The following is a 7,998-nucleotide window of genomic DNA, read 5'->3' as shown; positions in this document are numbered from 1 at the left end:
GCAACTTATCGGCAGTCCCACAATGCCAAGTGCACACCAGGTGATTCCAGTGATTCTCAGCCAGGGTGCCCCAGATCTTTTGAAAAAGTGCAGTGAGGTGATAGGACATATACAGATAAACTTAGCAGGTAAGTGCAGGCTCAGACTTGTCCCTGCCTGGACAGTTCCCCAACCCCACTGCCATGATCCTCTGCAAGGAAGCAAGCACTGTAGTTTTTGAAACTGGGTGCCACTCAATTCACTAAAGTTATGCAGGGAAGGGGTGCCAAGTCCAGTGAGGAGTGCCAAACCCAAAAAGATTGAGAAGCACTGCCCTATAGGTACTTTTTTGGGGTACGGTCACATGAACACCCAATTTAGCAATGTTCTATATGGTCACATTGCCTTCATTAGCAACTGTTTGGCAAGTCTATGAAACTAATTACCCAGAACATGCTCCATGCACAACTGGTTCCTGTTCTCTAAGTTACTCACAGATGACCCTGGGATTTGGGGGAAGAGAAGCAGCAATCCCCAGACTTAAGCTTGGTTTTGCAGGGTGGACTGCAGCTTCTACTTCTCCTGAAGAAAGGGAGCCTAGCTGCTTGCTCTTTTCAAACCTAATTACCAATTTCCATCCAATGACATTTTCAAAGCCCCTGGGAGGAAAAGAGCTAGAAATACCCTCCCAGAACAATAAAGGCAGAAATGCTCCTTCCCATTTCTAGGTCTCCAGGGTGGCTCTGCAGACACTCCATCCAAATCTTCTGGAGGTGTGTCCCAAAGTACCAGCTCCCATGGCGCACTCTATTGCCAACTGACACTATACATGCAACATCTAAATTACACATGCTAGTTCCAACCAAACTTCACACTCGGCCCAAGCATTACTAGGACAATCATATCTCACAATTGCTTTCACCATCCTTACCCAACAGTTTGGAAGGGTGAGTACATTTTAAATGTTTTCATCCCCACAGGTCCACCCATCTTGTTGCTTTGAGGAAGTGCCAATGGCTTTTGAAAGACAACAGGGCTTGTGCTTCATGACACATTCACATCTATGTAATCAGTCCTTGCACTGGCACAACCAAGGAATGCACATATGACACACAGCACTGTGCTGGTGCAACTTACTTGGATCCAGTGTAGAATTACCCCAGGGAAAGTCAGGGGTAAAACAACACTGACATAAAGGCTGTGTACCCAGCACTATCCCAGAGTAGCTATTTGTTATAAGCAAACAGGGAGCACCTGTTGGAACACTACCTATTTGCAAGCAGCTATTCTAGAAGAGCTGCTTATCCATCAACTCCAGATCACAGTCACTCAAACATCTCATGATTTCAGATGCAGTGAATTCCATTCTGTCTGCTGTTTAGAACTGACTTGCTTCCGTTTAGATGTGAAACTAGTTTGAGTGTTATGTAGCAATATTGGCAACACTTTATAAGGAGGGAGGACAAATCTGTTAACTTGTCCCAAAACACTGATTGCAGCAGCTGAAAGCATTCTTTTCCTAGTCACCTGTCTGGGGCCTGAAGTGAACACACTGTACATCTTAGCTGAGTCAGTGCCAATTTCAAATAGTTGTATTAGCAGGAATGCATTAAATTTCCTACCACACCATGAAAGACAGTTTACAGCCAGGGAAGGTTAAACAAAACTCCTATATATAGCATCATGGATAATTAATGTCCCTCCCAATACTGAATGCAGTATTTCCTCCATGTTTGGACCCATCAGTTATCCCATCCTATACACACATCTTAAGCTGTTTGGGGCAAGAATACCCTTTGGTTCCATATTTATACAGTACCTAACACAATGGAGTCTTGGTCTATGACTAGGGCTCCTATGTTGTCAATAGGAGTTGTAACTCCTACTATAATTTACTACTAATGCAATTAGATGGATTTACTTGCCAATCACAAATAAAAAGTGATCCACATTTTCAAAAGGACTTGTGCTTCTGGATGCCAATTTGGGAAATGTAAATAGGATTGATGTTCAGGAAATGCTCTGTATCTAAGGATCTGCTTTCCAATCTCCCTTCTCTCAGAAATTTAAAATTCAGCACAGAAACTGAAGCACCAAAAATCTTAGGTAACCAAAAAAATGCGCCAGCATGTGAAACAAAAGCCTGTCTAGGAAGGGATACAAGTGCCATGAAATTACTGCACAAAGATTCCTAGTACAGTATGGTTTTATGTAAAGTTTATCTATTCTGGCAAAAACCCCAACAGATGCTTAAAAGCACACTACTGCATTGAAAATGCAACCAGAGGGCGACAAAGGATAGCTGGAGTCCTTCTGTGATGCTTACTTTAACATTTTTCTTTAAATCAAACCAAAAATATGGCAGTATTTTAGTTTAATAAACTTACAACTCAGTGCAGCAACCTGAGACTTTATGCTAAATACTCTTCCAGCTAGTCACCTTTTAAGACTAATTACAGTAATAGAAAATTAGGGTTGGAAGGGACCTCAGGATCATCCCAGTCAAGGCTTTGTCCAGCTGGATCTTAAAACCTCCCAAGATTACCTTTCTGGGTAACCTGTTACAGTATTTTCATAGACATTAGGGCTGGAAGGGACCTTGGAAGATCTTCAAGTCCAGCCCCTGCCCCAAGGGCAGAAAGTCAGCAGGGGTCATAGGATCCCAGCAAGATAAACATCCAAAATGTCTCCTGAAGGCGTTCAAAGAAGGTTCTTGAACCACCTCCAGCGGCAGTCTATTCCAAACCTTGGGGGCTCGGACAGTAAAGTTCTTCCTTACGTCCAACCTGAAACAGTCATGGAGGAGTCTGTGACCATTTGACCTTGCCATCCCTTGGGGGGCTCTGGTGAACAAACATTCCGTCAGATCCCAGTGAGCACCCCTGATAAACTTGTAGGCGGCCACCAGATCACCCCTGAGCCTGGGCTTTTCCAGGCTGAAGAGTCCTATAGCTCTCAGCCTCTCATCATAAAGTCTGTTTTCTTGACCTCTGATCATGCATGTAGCTCTCTTCTGGACACTCTCAAGCTTTTCCACATCCTTTTTGAATTGTAGAGTCCAAAACTGGATGCAGTACTCCAGCTGCTGCCTCACCAAGGCCGAGTACAAGGCGAGAATGACATCTTGGGATTTGCTTGAGAAGCATCTGTGGATGCAAGCCAGCATTTTGCTTGCTTTACTAGTCGCAGCATCACATGGAAAGCTCATGTTCATCTTGTGGTCAATCATGACCCCCAAGTCCCTCTTGTCCGTAGTGCTAGCCAGTGTAGCACTGCCAAACCTATAAGGGTGCTGCAGGTTTTTCTTCCCAAGGTGGAGAACCTTGCATTTTTTGTTGTTAAACACCATCAGGTTCTCGTCTGCCCATTTCTGCTTCTGACACCAATGTCCACATCATTAATGAAGATATTGAATAGTATAGGCCCAAGGACAGAGCCTTGTGGTGTGCTGTGACCAGCGGGGTCCCTCAACAATTGATTTCTGTCAACCACCACCCTCTGGGCCCAACCACAGAGCCTATTCCCCAGCCAGCAGATCATGGTGAAGCTGGGGCCGCTATTGGCCAGTTTTCCTAAGAGGTGATCATGGGATACCAGATTGAAGGCTTTTTTAAAGTCAAGATATATGACATCAATCTCCTCTCCCTTGTCCAGGTGATAGGTCACCTGGCTGTAAAAGGAAGTAAGATTGGTCAAGCAAGACCTACCCGCAACAAACCCATGCTGGCTATCCCTCAGGATGTTGCCATTGGCGAGTCTGTTAAGAATGGCCTCTTTGATAATCTTTTCTAAGACCTTCCCTGGGATAGAGGTCAGGCTGATGAGCCTGTAGTTTGCCGGATCCACTTTCCTCCCTTTCTTGAAGATAGACACCGCATTGGCTTTCTTCTAATCTTTGGGCGCTTCACCAGAGCGCCAGGAGTTCTTGAAGATCAGTGCCATGGGCTGAGCTATGATGCTTGCCAGTTCCCCGAGTACCCTGTGGTTTAAACTGTCAGGGCCAGCTGACTTGAAGGTGTCCAGCATCTCAAGGTGTTCCTTCACAAGGTCAGCACTGATGGAGGGTAAGGAATCTCCCTCACCCAGGCCTTCCTGTCCCATAATGGGCAGGGGTGCCCCTTGGGACTGGTGAAAAACTGATGCTAAGTACCCATTTAGCAAGTTGGCTTTTTCCTGGGCATCAATTGCCCTATCTGGTTTAGCAGGCATTATTACCCTCCTTGTGAGAAAGTTCTTCCTCATATCTAATCATACCTAATCCACACTCCCCTTGCTATAACTTGACACCATTGCTCCTTGCCCTGTCACCACTGAGAACAGTCTAGTTCAGGGATGGGCAAAATGTGGCCTGCAGGCCAGATGCAGCCTGCCAGGCCATTCTATTTGGCCGGTGGGGCCCCTAAAAAATTTAGAAAATTAATATTCATCTTCCCCTGGCTGCCTGTCATGCAGCCCTTGATGGCTTGCCAAAACTCAGTAAGCGGCCCTCCGTCCAAAATAATTCCCCACCCCTGGTCTAGCTCCATCTTCTTTAAAACCACCCTTCAGGTAGTTGAAAGTTGTTATTAAATCCCCACGTTCTCTTCTACAGACTAAATTAACCCTATTCCCTCAGCTTTTATAAGTCATGTGCCCCAGCACTCTCACCATTTTTGTTGTCCTCTGCTGGTCTCCAACTTGTCCACATCCTTTCAATAGTGGGGGGTCCCAAAACTGGACACAGTACTCCAGATGTGGCCTCATAAATGCCAAATAGAGGGGAACAATCACGTTCCTCGATCTGTGGGCAAAACTCCTACTAATATAGGCCAGTATGCCTTTGCAGGAAGGGCACACTATTGTTTCATGTTCAGCTTATTTCCCACTTAAATCCCCAGGTCCTTTTCTGCAAAGTTGTTGCTTAGCCGGTAGGTCTCCAGCCTGTACCAGCACATGGGACTGTTCAGTCCCAAGTGCAAGACTTTGCACTTGTCCTTACTGAACCTCAGAAAACTTCTTTTGGTCCAAACCTCTAGTTTAAGTCTTTCTGAATCCTAGTCCTATCCTCCAGCATATCTACTACTCCCCTCAGTTTAGCATCACTTGCAACCTTCCTGAGGGTGTACTCCATCCCATCCCTCCAGGTCATTGATAAAGATATTGAACAAAACCAGCTCCAGAACTAGCCCCTAGGGCACATCACTCGATACTAGTTGCCACCTAGACATTGAGCCATTGGTTACGGCCTTTGAACCCCACAACCAAGTTTTCTATCCACCTTACAGTCCATTTAATCCAAGCTGCATTTCCTTAGCCTACTTACTAAGGAATGTTGTAGAGGACCATATCAAAAGCCTTGCTGAAGTCGAGGTATATCACGTCAACTGCTCTCCCTGCATCTACAGAGCCAGTCATCTCATCATAGAAGGCAATCAAATTGGGCAAGCATGACTTGCCCTTGGTGAATCCATGCTGACTGTTCCTGCTTACTTTCTCTTCCAAGTGCTTAGAAATGGATTCCTTAGGGACCTGCTCCATGATTTCTCTGGGGACTGAGTTGAGGCTGACTGGTCTATAGTTCCCCAGATCTTCCTTCCCTTTCTTAAAGATAGCCTCTATACTTGCCTTTTTCCAATCATCCGGGACCTCTCCCAGTCACTAGAAGTTTTCAAAGATAATGCCTAGCAGCTCTGCAATCACACTGAACTTCCTCAGCACCCTCAGGCGCATTGCATCTGACTCAATGGACATGTACACACCAGCTTTTCTAAATAGCCCCTAGCCTATTCTTTTGCCACTGTGGGCTGCTCACATCCTCCCCAAGCTGTGCTGCCAGTTGGATGCTGGCATCACCCTATTAATGGAACTATACACTCCTGGCCAGGATGCTTCTACCATGTTTTGTGACTTTTTTTTTTTTTTTTTTCCAGCTGTTCATCTAAATGTGAGGAAGGGCCAAAAAAGAAACCCAGAGCATCTGTTCTCTTTTTGTTTCATGTTATGCTTTTCTCAGCATGCCCATCTTTGTTGCTGTGTTGATGATTCCCATATTCATCCTCTTAAATCATGATTCATTTGAATTCTTCTAAATTCACGTATATTCCTTCAGAGAAATCCTGGCTCTACAGTGGTAAAGCAGTCATTACCTTCAGACAAGAGAGCCAGAATTCCACCCATTAAGTGAAAGGAAAAGTTAACCATTATCCACAGAGCTACTACTGATGGATTTTCAAAAGGAAAATGAGTTTATGCACATAATTTTTTTCTGAAGGTGATCAATTAAACTGGTTTAAAATCAAACAAAAGGCTGCAGAAAAGAAGAGATTTTCTTTAATGCTGCAACCACTCAAATGTAGAACTTTTCCTCTTTAGATGCTACACAAGTTATGCTTCTAGTATAAAAGTGGCAGCCTTTAAAAATATTTGGTAGAAGGATCCGTCTCCAATTAGTCCTTTCAATATGAATCACCAAAACAAGCCGGAACACAGGAGTGTTGTATGTAGGTTCTGCCTAGCTCTGAAAAATATTGCAGAATGTGGCAAACAAGATAAAAAGGTCATTAGAACTCAGATCTTGTATTCAGGCAGCAAAGAGATGAATTGAGGCAAAAAGGATTTCCATGGGAACAAGAAACAAAACACAACCATTTGTACATAAGAAACCCAAATTTGTCTCTAGTTCCCACCTTTTAAAAAGAGAGCTGTTGACAGCAAAGTCAGTCTAGGTTTTTGACACAGGAAACATAAAAGCAATGATTTTCACAGCATCTTTCATAAGGCATAAGGACATTAACTCTTATTTATAACATTCATAGATCTTCCCGGGGGGGGGGGCACACAACCCAAAAAATAATTTTTGAAACACAGCCATGTTCTTAGCCCTTACAATTGGGCTAAAAACATGGCCTTCAAATAAGCACCTTGGTCTTGTAATGGTTGCTGAACAAGGTTAAGGAACGAGGTTTCAGAGCATCTTTTTGATTCACAGTCCAGTCCTACAACTAGATACACTGCAGTAAAGCGTTAACTTCTGTATTTTTCCAAAATTAAAGTTTTTACATGGAAGCATGTGTGTTTTGCCACTTCATTAATGCAAATCCCGGACAAGTGCTTAGAAACAGTTTTAAAAAGTTGAAATAGATGATCCCAGCCCACCACTTAAAAAAATGAACAAGAAAAAAGAAAATGGGGTGGGAATACAAGAAGGATCTAAATTATTTAAACAGCTCAAGCAACACCGAAGTGGGAATCAAGAACACATGGTGAGTAGTTCACACAAACTGGGACCCTACGAGGACAGCACTACAATCAGAGAGTTCATCTGGGACTTGCAGTAATCAATAACTGTGCTTTATAAAAAGGAGCATGAAAAAAAATCAATAGCTGAATTATAGATTTGCTGATATTGTCAGGTGGCTTGGAGAAACTGTAGCAAAGAAATATTATCTATAGTAACCTGTTCACCTGCCAGCAATTGATAGAATTTGGCATCTGAGCTTAACAGAATTGGTTTCAAATATAGTCAAAGTCAAGGAAGGGTTGACTCACTCCCTGACCCAGGCTTCCCACTAGTTCTCTTTGGCTTGGATCTTCACCCTAAAGTACAGGGAGTCCCTTCTCTGATACTTTTACTAGGATTAAATCTTACTTTTGCCTGAAGATTTGCAGTCTTTAAGTTTGACTGGAGCAGTTAAATGTCTTGAAACTGATGTAGCTCCTCTCCTAGTAGGATTCTTTTGGGAGATTGAAGCACAGAGGAGCTGTTTTCAAAGTAATTATCCTATGTCTTACCTCAATCCTGGGGAAACTCTTTGAGAAGATCATCAAGGAGCACATTTGTGATGGGCTGGCATCAAAAATGATGCTCAGGGGCAATCAGCATGGATTTATTAGGGGGAGATCATGTCAGACCAACCTGATTGCCTTTTATGATCAGGTCACAAAGGCCATGGATGCAGGTGTCGCGGTGGATGTAGTCTTTCTGGACTTCAGCAAGGCCTTTGACACCGTCTCTCACCCCATCCTAGTTAAAAAACTAGG

The sequence above is a fragment of the Gavialis gangeticus genome, unplaced genomic scaffold (genome assembly GCF_001723915.1).
Source record: "Gavialis gangeticus isolate Ggan-Ray unplaced genomic scaffold, GavGan_comp1, whole genome shotgun sequence".
NCBI classification, from domain to species: domain Eukaryota; kingdom Metazoa; phylum Chordata; order Crocodylia; family Gavialidae; genus Gavialis; species Gavialis gangeticus.
The sequence above is the reverse complement of the archived record's forward strand: the minus strand, read 5'-3'. Positions refer to the sequence as shown.